Raw genomic sequence first — 21,626 nt, forward strand, 5'->3', positions numbered from 1 at the left:
AATATGGAAATGCATATATACAAAATCATATATAATATGATAATTCTAAGAGTACAAAAAATTCATCTCATATATACATATATATGTGTGTGTGTATATATATATATACACACACACCGCATTTTCTTTATCCATTCGTCCATTGATAGACAGTTGAGTTGTTTTTTTTTTCATACCAAGGCTATTTATGAATAATGCTGAAAAGAATATGGCAGTGCAGATGTCTTTTCAAGATCCTAATTTTAATTATTTTGGCTATACACCCAGAAGTGGGATTACTTCATCATATGGTAGTTCTATTTTTAATTTTTTTAGAAACTTCCATACCATTTTCAATAGTAGTTGTACTACTTTGCATTCCCAGCAACAGTGTAGAAGTTTTCCCATTTTTCTCCATTCTTGCCAACACACAGAACACACGTATATTACATACGTATGTATATAAATACATATATATGTAATAGCCATGTTAGCATAAGCATGATGATATCTCATTATGATTTTGACTTTAATTTTCCTTAAAATTAGAGAGGTTGAATTTTTTTAAAAATAGATGTAGTGATTTTAAAATTTTATCCTATTTTAGATTCGGCAGTATATATGCAGGTTTGTTACATGTGTACTCATTGTTTAGCTTTTACTTGTAAGTGACAACATGCAATGTTTGATTTTCAATTTCTGAGTTACTTCTCTTAGGATAATGGACTCCATGCTGTGAGAAGGGTGTGATTTTATGTTTTTTTTATGGCTGCATAATATTCCATTATGTATATATGCCTTATTTTCTTTATCTAATAAACCATTGATGGACACTTAAGTTGATTCTAAGACTTTGCAATAATGCAAAAAAAATGACTTTGTAAATAGTGCTGCAATACACATATGGGTGCAAGTGTATTTTTAGTAAATAATTTATTTTCCTTTGGGTATATACCCAGTAGTGGGGTTGCTGGGTTGAATGGTAGTTCTATTTTTAGTTCTTTAGGAAATCTCCATACTATTCTCTACAGGAGTTGAACTAATTTATATTCCTACCAATGTTGTATAAGCATTCCTTTTTTTCACATCTTCAGCAAGATACATTGAATAACTTTTCATATACTTGTTGTAAATCTGTCTTTTTTTTGAGAAATGTCTATTCAAGTCCTTTGTCAATGTTTTAATTATGATGTTTTTTGAGTTGTAAAAGTTCCATATATATTTGGATATTAACCTGTTATCAGATACATGATTTGCAACCGTTTTCTCCCAGTACATCAGCTGCCATTTAATTCTGTTGTTTCCTTTGCATGCATATGATTTTTAGTTCTGCTGGTCTATTTTTGCTTTTTTGCTGATGGTTTCAGAATCAGATCCAAGAAAGCTTTACCTTGACCAATGTAATAAATTTTTTTCTCCTATATTTTCCTGTAGGAATTTCAGTTGTAGGTCTTAGGTACAAATCTACAATTAATTTTGAGTTGATTTTTTTCAGGTGTAAGATAATGTTCTAATGTCTTTCTTCTACATGTGGGTATCTAGTTTTCCCAAAACTATTTGTTTTAGAAACAATTATTTCTCCTTTGTGTGTTCTTGGCACCTATGTGAAAGATCAGTTCACCATATATGGTGAACATATATGACACGGGCTCTCTATTCTGTTTCATTGGTTTATATATCTTTTTCTATGCTAGTACTATAAGGTTGTATTTATTGTAGCATTGTAATATATATTTTGAAATCGTAAGGCCTGATGCCTGTAGCTTTTTTTTTTTTTTTTTCTTTCTCAAAATTGATTTGGCTATTCAGGGTCTTTTGTGGTTCCATACGACTTTTAGAATTTTTTTCTATTTCTGAAAAAAAAAAGGCACTGGAATTTTACCAAAACATCGAAATGCAGCAAAAGCAATACTAAGAGAGAAGTTTATAGTGATAATTAACCCATAAATTATTTTTAAAGCATACGTTAAAAAGGAAAGACAGATCTTAAATAAACAACTTAAGGTTAGCCCCAAGGAACAAGAAAAAGAAAAACCAGATTAGATCAAAGTTAGCAGGGAAGAAATAATAAATATTGCAGCAGATTTTTTAAAAAAGACAGAATATGGAAACAATGGAAAAAAATGAAAAAAGTAAGAGGTGGTTTTGAAAAGATATACAAAATTGACAAATACCCAGAGTAAGAAAAAGAGAGTAGACTCAAATGAATAAAATCAGAAAGAAAAGAGGAGACTTCATGACTAATACCACAGAAATATAAAAATTATGAAACAAAATTAATATTTATATGACAATAAACTGGATAGCCTAGAAGAATTTTTTTTTTTACAAATATACAACCTAACGAGACTGATTCTTGAAGAAACAAAAAATTTTAACAGTATAATATAGAATAAGAGAATGAATCAGTAATAAAAACTCTCCCATCAAAGAAAATGCCAGTCAAATGGCTTTTCTGGTGAATTCTACCAAAAAATTATATAATTAATATCAGTATTTCTCAAACTCTTTAATAATTGAAGATGAGGGAACACTTTCAAACTCACTTTATGAAGCCAGAATTACTCTGATTCCAAAGCCAGACAAGGGCACTATGAGATAAAAAATTTACAAGACAATATCCCTTATGCATATACATCCAAAAATCCTGAGTAAATACTAGCAAACCTAATTCAAAAGCATATTAAAAGGATCATACAGTATGACCATCTATGATTTATCCCAGGAATGTAAGGAAGATTCAACATACACAAATTAGTTAGCATAATACACCACATGAACAGAATGAAGGGTAAAAATTACATGATTATCACAATAGATGCAGAAAAAGCATTTGACAAAATTCAACACTGTCTTATGATAAAAATTCACAACAAAGTAGTTATAAAAGAAAGGTATCTCGACATAATAAAAGCCATATATGAAAAACACACAGTTGGTATCACATTAAATGTGAATATGTGAAATCATTAAGATTGAAAAGACGGTAAGGGAGTCCACTCTCACTATTCCTATTCATCATAGAATTAGGAGTCTTATAGCCAGAGCAATTAATGAAGAAAAATAAATAAAAGGCATTCAAATTGGAAAAGAAGAAATTAATTATCTCTCTTTCCAGGAGGATTGATATTATATGTAAAGAACTCTGAATACTACAATAAAAAAACTATTAGAACTAAAAGAAAATTCAGTAAAGTTTCAGGAAACAAAATCAAACATAAAAATTTAGTTTTATTTCTGTACAGTAACAATGAACTATCCACAGAGAAAATAAAGAAAAAAATTTATAAAAGCATGAGAAGATTAAAATACCTAAGAATAAACCCAAACCAAGACAGCAAAAGACTTGTATGCTTAAAATTACATGACACCGATGAACAGAAATAAAGAAGACATAATTAAATGGAAAGGAATACTAATCTTATGGATTGGAAGAGTTAGCACTGTTAAAATACCCATATTACCCAAAGAGCTTGATTCTTATTTATGACTTCTAGCATTATATTTGCATAAATGCCAAAATATTATACTTCCTTCCTGTTTTTATGAACAAGCAATCTACACTCCTAAGAACATCTTTCTGTTTATCTACAAAAATTAACTCCTCTCTCCAGCCATTTTCCCATATCTCTTCTGTTAAACTAAGTAAGAGTCTCTTCACTTCTTAATTCTTCATTTCAGCATGTAGCCATGATGCTACTTCTTTCAAGTTAAGAAACTCCTTTTTTGGCCACTTCTCTTTTTCTTTTTCTTTTGTCCATTTCTCCTCTTTCATTTACAGAAAACCTTAAAACATTGGTTTACACTTCTTGTATAAAATTCCTTTTCCTTAGTTCTTTTTAAACCCATTTCAATCAAACTTTTACCCTACTGGTCCTAAGGAAGGTAAAAAATAGTCTCCATTTTTAAAAACTATAGTCAATTCTCAATCCTCAATGCTATTAACCTATCAATAGATGTACCAAAAAAAAAAAAAAACCCTCTCTCTTTTTTGTGACACTTTCTTTATCAGACCCAGGACACTAAATACTCCTGGTTTTCTGCTTTCATCTTTATTTCTTTATGAGTGCCTTTTGCTGAACTATTTTGCTCTCTTCAACCTCTAAACTTTACAATGGTAGAAGGATGGCTTAATCTTCTATTTTTATAGCTATATAAATTACCTTGTGCATTTAGTTTCATTTTCTAAAATTACCATTCGTGTTCTTATTACTCAAAAATTTATATCTGCCTTTCCAATCATTCTCTTGAACTCCCAACTTAGATATTTAACAGTCAACTCAAAACGTCCCATTGATATCTCGTTGGAATATTCAATGTATCATGACCTGAACATGGCTCCTATCATTTCCCATATTTGTTTCTCCAAGAGTCTTCCCCATTGCTATAAATGGGGGGTCCATTCTTCTTCCTTGAGCCAAAACCTTAACATTATTCTTTTTTTTTTGAGACAGAGTCTCGCTCTGTCACCCAGGCTGGAGTGCAGTCGCCCTATCTCGGCTCACTGCAAGCTCCACTTCCCGGGTTCACGCCATTCTCCTGCCTCTGCCTCCAGAGTAGCTGGGACTACAGGCGCCCGCCACCATGCACGACTAATTTTTTTTAAATTTATTTTTATTTATTTATTTGTGTATGTGTGTATTTTTATTAGAGACTGGGTTTCACCGTGTTAGCCAGGATGGTCTCGATTTCCTGATCTTGTGATCCACCCGCCTCGGGACTCCCAAAGTGCTGGGATTACAGGAGTGAGCCACCGCGCCCAGACAACCTTGACGTCATTCTTAAATTATTTATCTCAAAACCAGTTCAATCTGTCAATAAAATCTTATTGGATGTACCTTCAAATTATAGAAAAAGTAGCTACATTGTCCCATTCAAGCCACCATCTTAGTTTGCTGGAATATTGTAAGAGCTTTCGAACTGATCTTCCTGCCTTTTCTCTTGGTCGTGAAGTCTATTTTTAACCATTAGCTAGAAAAAAAATCTGTTAAAATGTTAAATATAAATCACAAAATATTATTCCTCTCTTCAGAGTTCTCAATCATGAAATGATCAATATCTTAAAAATGGTTTCTAAGAATCTATGTGATTGGACTCCCTCTTTCCTCATCCCAACTCAAGCTATTTCCCTAACATAATTTTCTCCTGCATTCTTTATACTACAGCTACAGTGGGCTCCTTACTATTTTTTGAACTATTTTGGTAATTAATAGATGCTATTCCTTTTGTCTGAAATGTTCTCCTTCCAGAATATCTCTCTCCCTCACTTCTATAGCCTTTTAATCAATTATCCCATTAACAGTGAGTCATTTCTTATCTTCACTGCTTGGATTTACAATTTTTCTAACCCTCTTGAATATTTTCTAGCTCATTCCCTAATTTACTTTTCTGTTTAGAATCTGTAAAATATTTCATTTATCTTGATGTTAGTTTATTTCTCCTTATAAAATATAAGGTTTTTGAGGATAAAGTTTTGTTGGCCTTGTGTTAAGCATTTTTTCTAGAACTTATTTTTTTTCCTTAGAAAGCAACAAACCAATATTGCTTGAATGAACAGCTATGGTATTATTATCACAGCTTTATATATTATTTTATACCTGTTTTATGAAGCACTACTTCACACTTGCTGTACATTCACATGTCAACTATTCAGTTTATTGGTTTACTTTATTTTAATTTCTCTTTTTATACTAGCTTGTCTTCTTTTTAATATTTATTTACCTGATACCTATTTTATTGGATTGCTCATTATTTTATTCAGAGATACTATGTTGTTGATGAGGGCTGGCTTTTGGAATGTTCTAATACAATTTTATTTTTCTTTGACTTCTGGAAGACAATATAGAATTCTATGTCCAAATTTTTTATCTTAATATCAAAGTTTAGGTTACAAAAATAAAATGTGTTCTGATGAGGAGGTAGCATTAGGTGACCTTTGCTTTAAGGCTCATCATGAACCTTCCTTCTCCTTCTGCAAACTTCTTCCTCTGGAAGACATAATTTACCAGAGTGCTGCCTGCATTTCTCTCCAGTAGAAATGTGTCTCCTGGAAGTCTGCAGGTATCTTGAGGTTATTGTAGAGGTTTACATTATTAAATTTAGCTTGAAGGGAAACATACGTACTGAGACTACATTCTAAAAGCCATTTTCAGTATTTTGATTATTTTCTTTCTTCACTTTCCTTTACTCCAGCTCCTTTTACTGTGATTGAAGGATGTTGTTCATGTGCTATTGAAGAGATTCACAATTACAGTGTCCTGTATTTTGTTTACATGTTGTTACAGGCTTTTAAATTATTGGAATGAATATTAATCCTGATACAATTTTATTTAAATTTTACAGAAATATATGCATATTTCTGTCCATTTTTAAATAGATTTTATTGTAGAGCAGTTGTAGAAACACAGTAAAATCTAGCAGAAGGTACAGAGATTTCCCACTTAAGTCCTGTGAACCCTCAACCCCTCCCTGCCACATGCATAGCATTACCCGTCATCAACATCTCCCAACAATATGATAGATTTCTTACAGTTGATGAACATACATTGACATCTCGTACAATCCATAGTTTATATTAGGGTTCAGTCTTACATTGTTGTACATGCTATGGGTTTGCACAAACGTATAATGACATCTATCTGTCATTTTAGTATCATGCAGTGTAGTTTCAGTGCCCTAACAATTCTTTGTGATTTGCTATTTATTCCTTGCTCCCAGTAACCCCTGGAAACCACTGATCTTTTTATTGTCTCCATAGACTCAGGTTTTCTAGAAGGTCATGTAGTTGGAATCATACAGTATGTAGCCTTTCAGACTGGCTTTTTTTTACCTAACAAGATACAAGTTTTCTCTATGTCTTTTTGTGGTTTAGTAACTCTTTTTTTTTTTTTTTTTAACAATAAAAAATATTCCATTTTCTGAACGTAATCCAGTGTATTTATCTATATTTGTTTTGGCAATTATAAATAAAGTTTCTATAGACATTTGCATGCAGGATTTTTTTTTGTGAAATTTTCACGACTTTAAAAATACTTTCTAACTTTACAGGACTGATTGATATTTCTTTGTGTATTTAGATTTTACTATAATTTTATTTAGATGTAATAAAAGTGGCTAGGCATGATTTGCGCTTATGTCTAAATAAGTTTTTGATTCCACAACTTTTAATTTAGGTATTTGGGCTATGGTATCATGTATCAATAAGGGTCACACAAGAAGAAAACTGAACTTAGAGTGTGTATGTTTAAGGATTAGGTAAATGAAGAAATACCAGTGAGGGATGTGTAAAGTAAGAAACAAGATGCAAAAGTTTTACAGTCCGGAAGTTTCAAAACATAGAAGATATTTAACAACATGTTATATCACTTAGATAGAACCTAGAAGCTATCACAGTTGGCTTGAAGATTGCATTGTGATAATAAGAAATCTTGTTTGTTTTATCTAGCACTTTGTAGTAAGTTAATAATAAAGAAAATAAAATATCTTTTTGAGTAGGTAATATAGGTGCATTTTAAACTTAGGAAAATGTGTGTTATTACTGTTGCTGCTGTTGTTGTTTTTAAAGACTGAGGAAGGGGTCTATACACACTTGAAGACGGAGGACAGGGTGAAGAAAAATAAATGTAATCAAATCATGACATTGTAAACCTTGAATATATGTAATTTTTATTTTTCAAATACACCTCAATAAAGTTTGAATAAAAAGGAAAAGAAGGAAGATTAAAGATTGAATATGCTATCAAAACCATAATTAAAACAGCTCATTTAGTAAAGTCTAGGGCATTTTTTTTTTTTCCACAAAGATCTTAATGAAAAAAAAGATAGGGTTAAGATTGTCCACAGTGAATGACTAGTATATGATATTGGAATTAAGAACAACGATCATTGGTTGAGAGTAAAAAGTGACAGTTGAATGAAATAATCTATATGATTCCTTACAACTCTAGGATTCTATGAGGAAGGGAATGTTTAGATGCAGAAATAATATATTTTCAGCCCTGAAAAAGATGAATTGTAAAGGTCCAGCCAAAGTGCAAGAAGACTGATAAAAGAGGTTATTAGAGTTGTTCCGGTTTAAGGGACTTATCTAGGATAGTGTCAAGGAAATGAAAGTTTAAAATATGTTGTCTTTCCAGTTACATTTTATTTTTGATGTCTTTTTCAATAACTTTTAATAGCATTATTCTTATAATCCAAGGCAAAATTAATTAATGTTATTTATCCCAAATTCTAATACCCTCCCTTATTTTATTTTGTCCTGACTAGATTTGATTCTACAATAGATAAATGCAGCCACATTTTTTAACACTAATACCAGATTGATTGTATTCTTGTACATTTTAATCTCCTGTCGTATTTCCACACCAAGTTTTGGCCCATTTTTCCAAGTCTTTTCTTCTCTGAATATATCAGAAATTACAGAGCACAGTTAGAAAATATCATAAACCAGGAGTTTAAGAACCAAACTGGGCAACATAGTGAGATTTCATCTCTACAAAAAAAAATTCATATACATATACATATATATATAGACACATATACATATACATATACATAGTCAGGTGGTGTGACATGCACCTGCAGTCGCAGCTACTCTAGAGTCTGCGGCAGAAGAGTCGCTGGAGCCCAAGAGATTGAGGTGGCAGTGAGCTGTGATTGCGCCCCTGCACTCCAGCCTGGGCAACAGAGAGACCTTATCAAAAAAAAAAACAAACAACAAAAAAAAAACCAGGCCAGGCTCGGTGACTCACGCCTGTAATCTCAAACCTTTGGGAGGCCGAGATGGGTGGATTACGAGGACAAAGGTTTGAGACCCGCCTGGCCAACACAGTGAAATCCCAACTCTATTAAAAATACAAAAACGTAGCTGAACATGGTGGCGGGCACCTGTAATCCCAGCCACTTGGGAGGTTGAGGCAGTAGAATCACTTGAACCCGGGAGGAGCTGGCGATGAGCCAAGATCAGCCACTGCACTCCAGCCGGGGCCACAGTGACAGACTCTATCTCAAAAAAAAAAAAAAAAAAAAAATATATATATATATATATATATACACACACACACACACACACGTATATATATATATATATATGTATATATAGTACCCTTAAAAATTCAAGGATTCCAGTCATAATATGGCCATACAATTCTAGGTTTTCCTAGAAGTAGTAGGCAAATAATATTTCCTCCAAAGATGCCCAGGTCCTAATTCTCCTTATGAAAAAAGAAAAGATAACTCTGAGGGTAGAGCCTCTACCCGGTAGGAAGGAGATAAAAACCACAGAGAGTTATGCACAGACCTTGGAACCTAATGTTGTTTTCCTGACTGAATGTCGAAATTTGCCCCTTTCCCATCTGTTTTCTTCAGGAATATTTGTAATTGGTATCCTATGCTTGTCCCACCATCATATTTTGGTAACAGGTAACTGGTTCTCTAGTTTCATGGGTCTACTGATAAGAGAAGATGTTTATCCATAAGAGTCTCATCCATATAATATTTGATGATACAGACAATGAGATTTTGGTATTTTGAGCTGAGGCTGTAATGGGTTGAGACTTTGGGAATGTTAAGATCAGGTGAATGAATTTTGTATTTGGGATGGACTTGAGTCTTTGGGGAGGAAGAGAATGAACTGTGGTTAGCAGGCTTCCCCTCCACAACATATCTTTGTTCTAATCCCCAGAACTTGTGAATACATTATCTTATATGACAAAAGGGACTTTGTCGATGTGATTAAATTGGAGATTTTGAGATGGGGAGATTATCCTATAGCCTCTGGGCAGGCACGATCTATCTATTAACAGGAGGGTCCTCATAAAAGAATGAGGAGAGTAGGAGAGTCGGAATGAAATGTGGTGATGGAAGCATCCATTAGATTAATGTGACCACAGAAAGGAAACCACAAATCTGTGAAAGAAGCAAGCTTCTTGATTCTTGGAAAGCAAATCTACCTAGAGACTCCAGAAGGAAGGTAGCTCTGTCGACATCTTGATTTTAGCCTAGTGAGATACATTTTGAACTTCTGACTTCCAGAACCACAGCATAATAAGTGTATATTCTTTGGGCTACTAAGTTCATGGTAATTGGGTATGGCATCAATGGGAAACTGAGACTAGGCAAACTTCTCATCTATTCCTCAAAGGAGATATTTAAACCATCTGCTTTTTCTTCAAATGTTTACCTCCTTTCTTACCCTCAGCACAAAATTTGCATCCTACTTTGTAAAAAAAATTAAAAATTAAAAATTAACCAGAAAAACCCTTCAACTTGCTGCAGGTAACCCTGTCTTCACACTCAATTTTCATAGGCAAGTCATACACAAGTATTGTACACATTTCCATTAATGAAAATGAAGAAAAGTAACCTCATTAAAAAGATAATATAGAATCAATGCAAGTAAGTGAAAATCTGTTCCTTCTAGCCTTGAGCCAACAGGAGATGTAGGATGTTAGTGCTACAAACAGACACACACACACACACACACACACACAGGAATTTGGTAAGAAAAGCAGGTTTTAGAGCTAAAATGAGAGCTTTACTTTGGACACATTGTGTAACTGTCATCTGAGTATCATATTTACAATAAGATATTGGGGTTGAGTAAGTTAATGTTAAAAGTAATCTAGTCCAAGTATCTCATGTTTTGTTTAATGTAAGAAGCATAACCTATAAAAATTAAATGACTTGGCCTAGGTAGATATACATATAAGTGGTAAAATCAGGACTGGATTGTAAGTCATTTGACAACAATTACCTTCATTTAGATGCTAATGACTCTATATAAAGTATTTTTTCTTGGAACACCTCTAAAATTCCCAAAAGCAATGTAGTAACTTTCTTAATCATTTTAATTCCTAGCCTGAAATGATAGTTTAAAACTTTGTTCTGTATTGTTAGAACCTGCCATTCAAAAAAAAGTGTTATGAATTTAATTCATTGAAAAATTCCTTATTATTTACTCTTTACATAAAAATTTTTGTCATTCCAATTTTAAAAAGCAGATAACTTATCATTATGCACTACACACTGCCAACAATGAGGCTCACAACCTTTGCTCTTTTTCAACAACTATAATTTTCTATAATATTATACATTTTCTATTGTTTGAGTCTTTCATTATCAATAGGCAACTGAATATGCATCTCAGACTACATAATAACAGCCACATGATCATTGTAATCTTTACTTGCACAATATTTTTGTGTGACTTAAATGCCAACAATACTCTAGTCTTCCTAAACTCTATGTTATAAAGTTTATGCTTATACTTGTAAATAGCAACCAAACTGGTACTAAGAGACAACCGCATTACAGCTAAAACTGTGTATTTAATTTCATCCTACCTTCTTGCAACAAGCACATACACATAATTATGTGAAAATTGAATTTACGTCAGTAAAAATACTTCTGGAATAATTTTGGATGAAATATATAAATAAATAATATAAAAAGTAGATGGAATATAACTCATCTAATCATTTACTCTGAATGGTTCCAACATCATATATACTACTCTGCATCTTCATAATCCATTTTGTTTTGACATTCTCATAGTGTCACAGCTACATACACTATTGCGACATTGATGTCAGAGATACTTTAGTTACTAAAGAACAATTTTTATTTGTAATTGTTCAATGCCCCAAAACTATGTGTAATTAAACAACTGACAACTGCCTTTCTTGAACCCTTATTCATTGATTATAAATTGATAAATAAATTTGATACACTTGAATAGTAGGAATGTTAATACAAATGGACTTTTCAGGCATCATAAAACAGATTATGTGTATATTTAAATATTATTAATGCTACTGAATTAAAACTATCAATATTAATGTTTTTAAAATATTAACTTTTTTGTTATTCATGATATCATGGCTTACTGTAATTGTAACATTCATAGTCTCTAAGTCTTAGGTAAATTTGCTATATGTTATTTTTATCACTAACTTGGATTCTTCTTTGAAGCTTAGACATTGTGACATGGTCCACATTGATTCAAATCTCAGGCAGAGGCCTCTAACATTTAAAAAATTTACTTCTTTTGGACTCGGGAAGGGGAACATCACACACCGGGGCCTATCATGGGGAGGGGGGAGGGGGGAGGGATTGCATTGGGAGTTATACCTTATGTAAATGACGAGTTGATGGGTGCAGCACACCAACATGGCACAAGTATACATATGTAGCAAACCTGCACGTTGTGCACATGTACCCTACAACTTGAAGTTTAATAATAATAAATAAATTTAAAAAAAAAATTTACTTCTTATGAAATGCAAACCTTAGGTAGTTGACTTAAATAAAGATTTTAATTTTATACAAAGTAGAATTTTCCAGAATTTAGGTGCATTGTAACATTTGTATAGCATGTGATACCTAGCATATAATCCTATCATGATTATATATAGATGATCTATTAGCATTGTTAAAAATGTATATGTTTCTCATTAGTATTTCATAATAATTAGTCAGGGCTATTATAATTAGAAAAGGTTTAATTTCCTATGAGATGAGAAATTGCATATGCATATTTAACTCTCATCTTTTGGGTTATTTGTCTAATTTGTCATTTAAATATGCTGTTATACCTTCTTTCTAATTTATTATTGTGTAATATCCATCAATGTGAACCAGATGTTGGACTCTCCTCCCATCTTCTTATTTTATATGAGCAACTAATACTAATAATTCCTTTCTATTATTTGTGTTGTTCTTGATGTTTGGAGGACTGCTTTAAATAACGTAAGTTTTTCTTCACTCTTTTATGATCTGTACAAAGTAAGTGATTTATACCAATACTTCTAAGAAGATACACTTGAAAAACATAATAAAATACTAAACCCATAAACTACCATACTACTAATTAGAACTATAAAAATATAAATATTATATTACTATTTGTAGCTAACTTTATTCATCACAATTAATCTTTATGTTTCCATTAAGTATCACTATATACTTATGTCATTATCAAGGTTGAACTTATTGTAATAAATCCTTATTTTATTGTTGATGTAGTTGCTGTTTGCTTCAGATAAAATGATCATAGTTTCAACCATGGGTAAACATTTGGCTAGCTTCTTTGTTGTTTTATGACTATTTTGCAATTAAAGCGTAGTAATTAACAGCACAAACTCTAAAGGCAGACAGACAGAATTTCTATCCTATCCCTGCTGTCTCTGTAATCTTAGACAAGTTACTTAACCTCTCTCCATGGGTATCTATAAAATAAAGGAAATAATGGTTCCAACCTCACAATGTTATGATGAGAACTGAGGAAGTTAATACCTGTGAAACAACTGAAAGAGTTCTTACTAAACACTGTAATTAAACTTTTAATAATTAGTATTAAACTTTTAATAATTATTAGCTATCACAACTATAGTTTTGTTGTTGCTATTATTATATTGTTTTATTATTAGACATAAAAGAGTATTCTAGAAACAATTTTATTTTCTATTTTAATATGTGGAATCAATACTTCAAGCATTTTAGATTATTTTTAGTGTTAGTTTCTTATTAGATGCAGAAATCTAGCAGTAGCAGGGTGTAGGATGGCACAGAGTTTTGGTGGGCAAGAGTGCTGCTGTTGATGTTGAGCCAGGCTTTGTAAAGAAAATGTCTCTTATTTGGAGTTACGAGATTTCATTGACCTTTTCAGTGTAATTTTATGGCAATGTCCTCCAACATTTTAAACAAGTTTATGGATATACAATTCATACCATATAATTAATTCATTTAAAGTATACAATTTAATGGATTTTAGTATGCTAAGAGAGTAGAGAAACTATCACTAAAGTCTATTTTAGAACATTTTCATCTCATCACAAATAAATTCTGTAATCAATAACAGTCACTTTCAAGCTGACCCCTCAAATCTTTCCATCCCGAGACAACAACAAATCTACTTTTTGTTTCTACAAATTTTCCTATTTTGGACATTTTATATGATACAATCATATAACATATGACTTATTTCACTCTACATAATGTTTGCATGGTTTATCCATGTTGTAGCATGTATTATTGCTTTATTCCTGTTTATTTCAGAAAAAAATTTACTCTATGGATATCCCAGTTTTTTACATCTTTTCATCACTTGATAGACATTTCGGTTGTCCACACTTGTTGGCTTTTATGAATAGTTCTGCTATGAAAATCCTGCATCCAGTTTGTAGTGTCTACATTCAGAGCAGCACTAACTTAATAACAAAAATTTCCAAAAATTATCTTAATGAGTAACTCAAAAATCAAATGTAGTATTTAGAAGAATAAGAACATTTACTGAAATAAAACAAATGAGCTATCATGGAAGGATATTACCAAAAGAAGTAACAACTATAATAGAGAATGTCATCGGCAGCTGAACAATTATGCAAAAAAAAAAAAAAAAGTAAAAAAGTAAAAGAAAAAAGAAACAACCACCACCACTAGAGTATTTGGATAAGACAATTTGAGCTAAAGATATATAGACAATTCACCATAGTTACCACTTGTAAAATCAAGGCAATAATAAAGGAATTTTGGAGCTCAAATTAATTATGTATATGCATATAATTTATACTCATTGTTAGTATTTTTAGGAATATTTAATGGTTGTTTTTGTTATGATTTATAACATCAAAAAATATAACAGAAACGTCTAAAATGTATACTTCTTGAAAAGGTATCTTACTACAGGGAGAATTCTTAAGCTCTGAATAATGGAAATAAATTCAAGTGGTTTTTGTCATAACTGAGCATGTAGCAGCAATGGTGATATGGTTTGGCTGTGTCCTCACTGAAATCTCATTGTAATTCTCAGAATCCCAATGTGTCAAGGAAGAGACCTAGGGGGAGGTGATTAAATAATGGGGGCAGTTTCCTCCATGCTGTTCTTGTGATAGTGAGTGAGATCTGGTGGTTTTATAAGGTAGTTTTCCCTGCTCTTGCTCACACTCTCTCCTGCTGCTTTGTGAAGAAGGTGACTGTTTCCTCTTCTGCTATGATTGTAAGTTTCCTGAGGCCTTTGTAGCCATGTGGAACTGTAAGTCAATTAAACTACTTTCCTTTATAAATTACCCAGTCTTGGGCACTTCTTTATAGCAGTGTGAGAATGAACTAATACAGGAAATTGGCACCATGGAGAGTGGGGTACTACTATAGAGATACCCAAAAATGTGGCAGCGATTTTAGAAGTTGGTAACAGGCAGCAGTTGGAACTGTCTAGAGGGCTCAAAAGAAGATGAAAAGATGTGGGGAGGTTTGGAACTTTTTAGAGACTTGTTGAGTGATTTTGACCAAAATGCTGATCATAATATAGATAATGAAGTCCAAGCTGAGGTAGTATCAGATGGCGATGAGGAAAGCCTAGGGAACTGGAGCAAAGGTCACTCTTGCTATGTTTTAGCAAAGGGACTGGCAGCATTTTGTCCTTGGCCTAGAGATTTGTGGAACTTTTAACTTGAGAGAGATGATACGAAATTGGAACTTATGTTTAAAAGGGAAGTAGAGCATAAAAGTTTGAAAAATTTACAGCCTAATGAGGTGACAGAAAAGAAAAAAAAAATTTTCTGGTAAGAAATTCAAGCAAGATGCAGAAATTTGTGTAAGTGACAAGAAGCCAAATGTTAATCATGAAGATGATGGGGAAAATATCTCCAGGGCATGCCAGAGATACTGGGGTCACACCCTCTCATCACAGGCCTGAAGGCTTAGGAGGGAAAAATGATTTTATGGGCCAGTCCCAGGGACCCCGTTTGGTACAGTCTCAGGACTTGGTGCCCTGTGTCCCAGCTACTTCAGCTCCAGCCATGGCTAAAAGGGGTGAAGGTACAGTTCAAGCTATTCCTTCAGAGGGTACAAACCGCAAGCCGTGGAAGCTTTCACATGGCATTAGGCCTGTTAGTACACAGGAAACATTAATTGAAGTTTGGGAACCTCTGCATGGATTTAAGAGGAAGTACAAAAATGCCTGCATGTCCAGGCAGAAATTTGTTGCAGGGGTGGAGACCTCATGGAGAACCTCCTCTAGGAAATGTGTGATCGGAGGCTCCACACAGAGTCCCCACTGGGGCACTGCCTAGTGGAGCTGTGAGAAGAGGGCCACTGTCCTCCAAACCCCAGAATGGTAGATCCACTGACAGCTTGAACTGTGCACCTGGAAAAGCCACATACACTCAACACCAGCCAGTGAAGGTAGTGAAGAGAGGGGCTGTACCCTGCAAACCCACAGGCACACAGCTGCCCAAGATCATGGAGCCCACCGTTTGCATCAACCTGACTTGGATATGAGACATGGAGTCAAAGAAGATAATTTTGGAGCTTTAAGATTTAATAACTGCCTTGATGGATTTCAGACTTGCATGATGCTGTAATCCCTTTGTTTTGTCCAATTTCTCCCATTTGGAATGGAAGCGTTTATCCAATTCCTATACCTCCATTGTATCTTGGAAGTAACTAACATGTTTTTTATTTTATAGGCTCCTGGCAGAAGGGACTTACCTTGTTTTAGATGGTACTTTGGACTTGGACTTTTGGATTAATATTGGAATGTGTTAAGACTTTGGGGGACTGTTGGAAAAGCATGATTGTGTTTTGAAACGTGAGAATATGAGATTTGAGAGGGACAAGGCACAGAATGATATGGGTTGGCTGTGTCACCATCCAAATTTCATCTTGAATTTTAATCTGCATAATTCCCACATGTCTAGGAAGAAACCTGGTGGAAGGTGATTGGATCATGAGACGATTCTCCCATGCTGTTCTTCTGATAGTAAGTGAATATAAAACCACAAGTTCTGGTTGTTTTGTAAGGCACTTTTTCCTGTTCTTGTTCACAATCTCTCCTGCCACCTTGTGAAGGTGCCTGCTTCCCCTTCTGTCGTAATTGTAAGTTTCCTTAGGCTTCCCTAGCAATGCAGAACTGTGAGTCAATTAAACCTCTTTCCTTTGTAAATTACCTAGTCTCAGGCAGTTATTTATAGCGGTGTGAGAATGGACTAATACAAATGGCAAGATGAATAAAATGATGGTTATTTTATATTTGCAACTTCATAGGAAGCAACTATCTACTTAGCATTTACCATCAAGTTTGAAGAGACTGCTTTGTGAGCTAAATATCAAAATGTCTCCTAAAAATATTTTAGTAATATTTTTAAAATAGTATCGAAGTATAGTAAGTTATGTAACATTATAATCTCACACTATTTTTTGTTAGTCTAAAGGAATTATATTCTCTTTAATGCATAGTTGAATAAAAATTATGTCAATACATGATTATAACTAAAGCAGAGAAATATAGATGCTATTCACATATTTTGTACGTCTGTTCAGTTTTTAACATATATTTATTATCTTTTTTTAGGTTAATAACCATTCTGTTGAAATAATTCTCCATCCTACTTATTGTAGGAACTTTCTGTATTATTACATACTTATTTCACCTGGAGTTGAAATATGGATAGTGATCACATGTTCCTAAACAATTTACAAAATGAATTTTATACTTTACATTAAGGCATCATTTGTATCATTGTGTTTAGAATAACAATATTAAATATAGAATAACTTGGTCAACATTTTCATGGTTTTAAGACACTTGGTTCTTTTTAAACTTTTCTACCTCTCTTAGGCATACTTATTAGTACACCACATTTTAATTTGAAAATGCCAAATAACCATGGTTCATTATTACAGTTGAGAAAAGTGGCTTTTAAACAGAGTTTCAAGCACATGACAAGAAGTTCATTCAAATTTTAAAATATTGTTGTTAACTTCTTTAACTGGTATGCTATCACCAATTTTTAATTGTATTTTATGCTTAAACAACTATAAAGAATACCCCATTTTCCAAGTGAAGTTAGATTAGTACACTACAGCCAGTGTTTTAATTCTGATTTGTCAAAGATATGAAGCACATTTTGTAATAATAAAAAAACCAACTTTGTACACATGCCTAATATTCAAGTTTCATATCACGTTTTGTCAACCAATGTGATTTTAATACCATTATTCTGCAATTTGCCATTACTGAGGACTGATCATTTGAGAATTTTTGTCATCTAGTTGATATTGTTTTAGTTTTAGTCAATAGCACCAGAAGCCACTTTTTAGAGTGGCAATATATTACTATATTACTATACAGTGGACATCTATAGTAGAATGAAGAATGGCTGAGACCACTGGTAAAACAGCCTTATGTTGTTCATGAGGGAATAAGTTGAAATGGCAGTGTAAGCCTTGAGGGTAATATTGTAGATATCTATTTTAAAGTATATTCTGCTTGTAGTAAATATTGACTGCATCATAGATTGGTCTTTTCACTCACAATTATTGAACTCTTGTCCTGGTAGTCATTATGTCATTTCTTGATTTAGGAAAGATATTCAAGAAAGAACATTAATTCTTTAAAACTTACTAGCATACCCATCCTTCCTACACAAATGCAGAATAAGTCAATCAATGACCAAAACATTATCCATTAATCTCTCATTTCATCCTTCCATCTTGCCTATATTCATCTAAGTGGAATCTTTAGTTATCATCGGGAAATATTACCATAAGAAAATAAGAAGCACTTATTTCCTACAGTATGTGTCAAATATAGATGCCAGGATTGATAAATAGATTTATAAGCCATTTCATTTCAAGAATGCCTTACCATACTGATTAAGAACTATCTCTCAGTTTATAAGGCCAGAAAGCTAAACTTAAACTCTATGCTAGTGACTGAAAATAATTATTGTGTTTACTAAAGGATGGGATTTTGAAAGATTAAAAGAAGAAGAAGATAGGAACAACAACTAAAGTTTGATTTAGTGTAAGATTTTCTGACTTTAATTAAAATGAAGCAAATAGGATTATTAGAGAATGTATTATATGAATTAAAAAATACTTGAGAATAAGTTGACTCATATCCTATAATAAAAATCATAAGCATACTGCTATATAAGGTGAGTATATTATGTTGTAACTATGTATAAAATTTTCAGTTTGTCCTTACTAATTAACTGATAGCGGGACTTACCAGTGTGAGATAGTGCCAACAATCTGGATCCTTGTCTTTGTGTTTCATCTGGTGCCTGTCACACATTTCAACATTTACCCTAGATTGCCTGTCTAATTTTTGCTTTAGGATTCTAAGAAATTTGATTTTCAGCTTTAATCTTTTAAATATATCAAATTGCTATGGAATTTTAGTTTAAAAAATAAATTCAATGAGTTAGGCAGTAATTTTGTTTTTAAATTTAATCAAAATTTATGAAATACAACAGAAATTACATCATTTTCAACCACTTATACTTATGACAAACATTTTGGATGAAAGGTTAAAAACATGTGAGGGGATATATATATATATATATATATATAGGCTTTGAATAGACAGGTAGATAGATAAATAGATAGATAGGTAGAGAATATTAAAGCAAAAGATTTTGAAAGGAAGTGTTAAAAGTTATTACACATTTTTACATTTCTTAGCCAGGGGTTCTTAACTGGAAATGAAGGCGGGAGTGTACCTTAGGAATTTAGATACAATATGTTAGTTTAGGTGAATTTCTTCAAATTATTCTTTTATGAATGCTTATTGTGAGGTTTATGAGTCAATGAGTGAGCCAAAGAAGTGTGAAATCAGGTCACTATATATCTCAGCAGCACTGAGCTCAACCAAATTTCACTGTCTTTCCAAAGTAACAATATTATAAAAATAAAATTTAACAATCTAAATTTGTGGGAATTTGTCTCTATAAAAAATATAAAATAATCATATAAGAAATATTTTTTATTTTTTAAAGATGTAGGGAAAACAGTCACTTCCCTTCATGTCATTTGATGTCTCACTAAAGTGTAATCCATAAATTGTGGTTTAAAAAACTATTTCTAGGCTGAGCAAGGTGGCTCACACTTATAATCCCAGTACTTTGGGAGGCCAAAGCGGGCAGATCACTTGAGGTCAGGAATTTGAGACAGGCCTGGCCAACATGGTGAAACCCTGTCTCTACTAAAAATAGAAAAAAATTAGCTAGGTGTGGTGGTGTGCGCCTGTAATCCCAGCTACTCAGGAGGCTGAGGCACGAGAAATGCTTGAACCCTAGAGGTAGAGATTGTAGTGAGTTGAGATCATGCCACTGTACTCCAGCCTAGGTGACAGAGCAAGACTCCATTTCTTTTTTAAAAAAAAAAGAAGAAAGAAAGAAAGAAAGAAAGAAAGAAAGAAAGAAAGAAAGAAAGAAAGAAAGAAAGAAAGAAAGAAAGAAAGAAAGAAAGAAAGAAAGAAGAAAGAAAGAAAGAAAGAAAGAAAGAGAAAGAAAGAAAACAATTTCTAAAGAGAAAGAAGTTATTTATTTTCACTTATTTAGTTAGAATTTTTAAATTTAATACATACTTCTTTTCCTCTTTTCTTTTAACATCATGAAAATTAAAACTAAATTTTGGGATCAATTAAGTTTAGTAGGCTTAGCTTTTTATCTTTCCTGGAGTTGTTTTTCCACAAATTCTTGTACTTTGTATCTGTTTTAAGCTTCTAGCATAGTATGATTTTTTATTTTTTTTATTATCCTTTAAACATTGTTTTAGAAATGAGAATGGCAACAATTAATTTGCTAAGGTATTAACAGGTTATTAATTAAAACACAGGATCCATAGCTGAACTCTCAAGTGCTTTTTTAGGAAGGCTTCATACAATATTAAAATGCACCATGAGAGCTATATTTCTACACTTGTGCTACCTACACATGCCTTATTGTTGGCTCAAACATGGAGTGTGTACATGTGGCTTTTGTTTGTTTATTTTTTGTTTGTATAATTTTTTTGCTAAGAGTAATTATGTGGAATACAAATATGAAGGAAAACCCATTATATATACTCCATTTTTTCTTACAGCAGTTTTCAAAGATAAATTTGTCATTGAATCTGCTTTGGATTTGGGCTTCCGTATAATATTTTATTTGAAAAAAGATTCTTGTGACAAATATTTAGTTTTTTAATATTTAATTTTTATGGGTACCTAGTAGGTGAATATATTTAATATAGGAGGTTTGATACAGGCATAAGGTGTGCAATAATCACATCAGGGTAATTGAGGAATCCATCACCTTAAGCCTTTATCACTTGTTTGTGTTAAGAACATGCCAATTCCACTCTTTTAATCATTTTAAAATATGCAATACGTTACTGTTGACTGCATTCATCCTGCTGTACAATCAAATACTAGGCCTTATTTATTCTAACTAACTATATTTTTGCACCTATTAACCATTCCCACTATTTTCCCTCCTCCCCACTACTCTTCCCAACCTCTGATCACCACTGTTTTACTATCTCCATGCATTCAATTATTTTAATTTTAGCTCCCACATATGAGAACATGTGAACTTTCTCTTTCCGAACTCAACTTATTTCACTTAACGTAATCATTTCTAGTTCCATCACTGTCATTGAGGATAACAGGATCTCATTCTTTATGGTTCAGTCTAATGGAATCATGTTCCACTGTGTATATGTATTACATTTTATTTATCCACTCATCTGTTGATAGATACTTAGGTTGATTCCAAACGTTGGCTATTGTGAATAGTGATGCAATACACACAGGAGTGAGGATATCTCTCTAATATACTCTTTTCCTTTCTATTGAATATATACATGGCAGTAGGACTGCT

Source organism: Chlorocebus sabaeus, chromosome 27 (assembly GCF_047675955.1).
Source record: "Chlorocebus sabaeus isolate Y175 chromosome 27, mChlSab1.0.hap1, whole genome shotgun sequence".
NCBI lineage: Eukaryota > Metazoa > Chordata > Mammalia > Primates > Cercopithecidae > Chlorocebus > Chlorocebus sabaeus.